This window comes from Triticum aestivum, chromosome 5B, assembly GCF_018294505.1.
Source record: "Triticum aestivum cultivar Chinese Spring chromosome 5B, IWGSC CS RefSeq v2.1, whole genome shotgun sequence".
NCBI classification, from domain to species: domain Eukaryota; kingdom Viridiplantae; phylum Streptophyta; class Magnoliopsida; order Poales; family Poaceae; genus Triticum; species Triticum aestivum.
Window position 1 is genome coordinate 92,472,944 of NC_057807.1, and position 4,078 is coordinate 92,477,021.

Consider the following 4,078-nt stretch of genomic DNA (forward strand, 5'->3'; position numbering starts at 1 on the left):
GCTTGCAAGGCTTATAGTGATGTGCATTGTCGAGAGGGCCCAGAGATACCTCTCCGACAATTGGAGTGACAAATCCTAATCTCGAAATACGCCAACTCAACAAGTACCTTCAGAGACACCTGTAGAGCACCTTTATAATCACCCAGTTACGTTGTGATGTTTGGTAGCACACAAAGTGTTCCTCCGGTAAACGGGAGTTGCATAATCTCATAGTCATAGGAACATGTATAAGTCATGAAGAAAGCAATAACAACATACTAAACGATCAAGTGCTAAGCTAACGGAATGGGTCAAGTCAATCACATCATTCTCCTAATGATGTGATCCCGTTAATCAAATGACAACTCATGTCTATGGTTAGGAAACTTAACCATCTTTGGTTAACGAACTAGTCAAGTAGAGGCATACTAGTGACACTATGTTTGTCTATGTATTCTCACATGTATTATGTTTCCGGTTACTACAATTCTAGCATGAATAATAAAAATTTATCATGGAATAAGGAAATAAATAATAACTTTATTATTGCCTCTAGGGCATATTTCCTTCACCTTTGTCCTTCCGGTCACCAGAGCGGTTGTAGCCCTCTGTGTAGGCGTCGACATCGGGAGGGGGTCATCGGTGATGTCAGTCGTTGGACGAAGAGTCGATGTAGTCGGCCATCCTCCGGAAGGCGCAATTCTGCTACTTCACCAGCTTGGAAGATTTCGCTGCCGCCACTGCCTTATCTACCACTTCGTGCTCCGATTGCTCGATACCGAGCCGGAGCGCCTGGGCATTCTTCCAATGGAGCCGGTGGGCATCTATCTCCCCCATCGTGAGCGAGCTACGAAGAAAAACCACGAGGAGCCTCCTCCACATCGGGCTCCAGCAATCCGCGTTGACGGTAGAAGGAGGATGTGGCCACCGCTGACACCACCACCCTCTCCCTAGCACGTTGGATTTTATGTTGGGCAGCGCGCGTCTCCAATTCTGATGTCTATATTCGCGGCATCAGCAACGCGGGCACGAGCACCCACCGATGACCGTGAGCAGCAGCCGCCAGAGGGGGAGGAGGAGGGTGTCGGGCCAGCAGAGCGGAGCGGACCGAGGCGCGAAGCTGAGCGTAGTGCGCAATGGTCCATCGCCAGTGTCCGCACTACGGCACCGGGCGACAGGGATGGAGCGGAACCAAAGTTGCCGCCCGTGTCGACCCACGACCGCTGCAGCGCGATGCAGAGGGACAACTCCTTGCCGTCGCCCGCTTCCGCCTCGTGGACGAAGGCGTCCCAGTCATCCTAGTTGCCTAGTCCAACCACCATTGTCGGTGCTCGTGTTGGGATGGAAAGGAGAGGGGAAAGCACATAGAGGGGAAGGGGAATCAACAAAGAGTGGAGCGGAGAGTGAGAGAGTGAAACTAGGGTTGGGTCCAGGTGGGGGTTTTAGTGAGGATAGAGTGGGGTCCATGTGGGCCAGGGTGGGCAGGGCTGACGTGGAGGACATGTTCGGGCCGCCTCATATCCTCCGCACGTATGAGGACTGGGTATGAGGGGTGCCCGTCAGCCTAGTTGGATAAGGAAAAATTATTGTTCACTGACCGGGTTGTCCGCCCGGCCCGGTCAGTATAGGGTATTCGAATGTAGATGCTCTAATATATCAAGAGAGATCATCCGTGCAAAAGTAAAATTAAGCAAATCGTGTTGTAAAGGCGGTGAGCGATGTCATCTTTTTTGAGGACATGGAGACAACAGAATATCCATAGTATTCCCTTCTATGTGGTCTGGTCATGGGAAACGGCGTTGCTTTGCTCAAGGAGAGCCACTGCCGGCTCCGGGTGTGCGCTGAGCTTCTCTATGTGGCCACTTTTTGACGGTATCCATTTTTGTACTAGATGGAACAACTCCATCTTCCAACGGTGCAACGCCTTGTGAGCTAGCCGAGGAGACATGGGTCTTTTTTTGAGATGGAATTGGATGATTGTGTCGTGTCGTTGTCCTTCGTTGTTTGGAGATGGCATACCCTGCTTGTGCTGGTCGTCCATTCTCCTCGAGAGTCGGTTGTTCCTAGTCCATGATGCTTCGTCCGCTGAAGAGGGCCTCAACATCTTCAGCTTCACGTTTGTTGTGTTCCACGCCTCTATCTTAGTGCGTTGTTATTTTTCTTTGTTGGTTTGGTGTTGGTTATAATCCTGACCGGTTGATGGCTTTGCTAATTTAAAGTCCCGTTTCTTTAAAAATATATAGTGAGAATCAATTGATGTCATACAGCAAACACATCTAAGTGATGGTCAGCCTCAACCCCTCAGCTCGACCCACTCAGCGCCGCCACCTCAGGGAGGCCCCAGGGGGATCAGATCCCAGCGCTGCCAGCCCCACCCCCAGCGAAAGATCCTGCCGCCACTGATGCTGGTGTTGGCCGCGGTGCGGCGATGCCCGGTGCCAAGGCATCGAAGCAGGAGGAGGCGGCATCAACCACTCAAGGCGGCTGCGGCACCTCGGGCTGGGGGCTTTGCACCATGGCCAGAACGGCTCCCTGGCCGTGCGGCGGCAACCAACAACCACATGGCTATTAAGATATGTTAGAATCTTCTATATGGTTTGTACGGTTGGTAGAGATAGGATGAATACCGAATCTATTGAAATTGTTTTGTACGTCTCAAGTATGTAACGAACCCTTTCTTGTACGCCACGGATGCGGCTTTTCCATCCCTATATTAACACATAACTACGGCCTGCTATGGCAGGTAGAAACGCTTCCAAACTTACATGGTAATCAGAGCCAATCTTCCATGCCACATCTAGCTTTCCAATCTACCATCAATGGCATCTTCATCATCTGCAGCGCCTTCCCTCCTTTCCAACCAAGTTTCCAAAAAACTCACCAGAGAGAACTTCCTCCTATGGAAGGCACAAGTCCTTCCTCAAATTCGTGGCCCTGGCCTTTAGGGCTACCTTGATGGTAGCAAGCCGGCTCCCGAGCCTACCATTTCCTCCACCGACAAAGATGGAAAAACGATGACTGTGCTGAATCCTCTCCACACCGCATGGGTCGGGATCGATCAGCAGATCCTTTCCTATCTTCTCAATTCCCTCTCGAAGGAGGTTCTCATCCATGTCCTTCATCTCGAGACCTCTGAAGCTGTGTGGAGCGCCCTCACCACCATGTTCGCATCACACTCCCGATCTCGCATCAACAACCTCCGCATATCCCTCTCCAACGCCCAGAAGGGCGATCAATCTGTCCCGGCGTATTTCTCTCGCATGAAGGGCTTGGCTGATGAACTTGCAGCCGCCGGGAAACCCATCGGCGAGGATGAGCTCGTCGTCTTTATCCTAGCCGGTCTTTACATGGAGTACAACCCTCTCATTTATGCTCTAGATGCCCGTATTGAACCAGTTTCTCTTGAAGCGCTCTATGGTCAGATGGCCAACTTCGATCAGCGGGTTGAGCTCTTGCAAAACGCTGGGGGTGGCTTCAAGTCCTCGGCCAATTCTGCATCTCGTGGACGTGGTGGCAATCGCGGGCAGGGTGCTCCTCATGGTCGCGATGGAGGGCGAGGCAGCAACAGCCGCGGTGGTGGTAACAATGGCGGCAATGGTGGTGGTGCTCATCCCTCCGACAACAACAATAGGGGTGGGCATGGTGGCAACAATGGTGCCTCCCATGCTCCCGTGTGCCAGATCTGTGGCAAACCGGGGGCACATCGCCATCAACTGTTGGTATCGCTACACCGACAACTACCCCTCCGGAGGAGAAAACAGTCGGCTCCATCAACACCTCCATCTACGGCATAGATACCAATTGGTATGCCGATAGTGGTGCTACTGACCACATCACCGGCGAACTCCAGAAGCTTATGGTTCGTGACAACTACCACGGTGGTGATCAAGTCTATACCGCAGATGGGTCAGGTATGCACATCAGACACATTGGGCATTCGGTTATTAAAACCCCTTATGATAAAATTCATCTACGAAATATATTGCAGGCCCCATCTACCTCTAGAAATCTCCTTTCAGTTCATCGAATTGCTATTGACAAACAATGCTTATCTTGAATTTTGGCCTACTTTATTTTTCACAAAGGACCAAGCAACGGG

The 4,078-nt window shown here is 51.5% G+C and overlaps 1 pseudogene; it reads left to right on the top strand.

The window, feature by feature from the left end:
• The first annotated feature begins 3,278 nt into the window (after nucleotides 1-3,278).
• On the top strand, nucleotides 3,279-3,417 carry LOC123118187 (uncharacterized; annotated as a pseudogene).
• The last annotated feature ends 661 nt before the right edge of the window (nucleotides 3,418-4,078 follow it).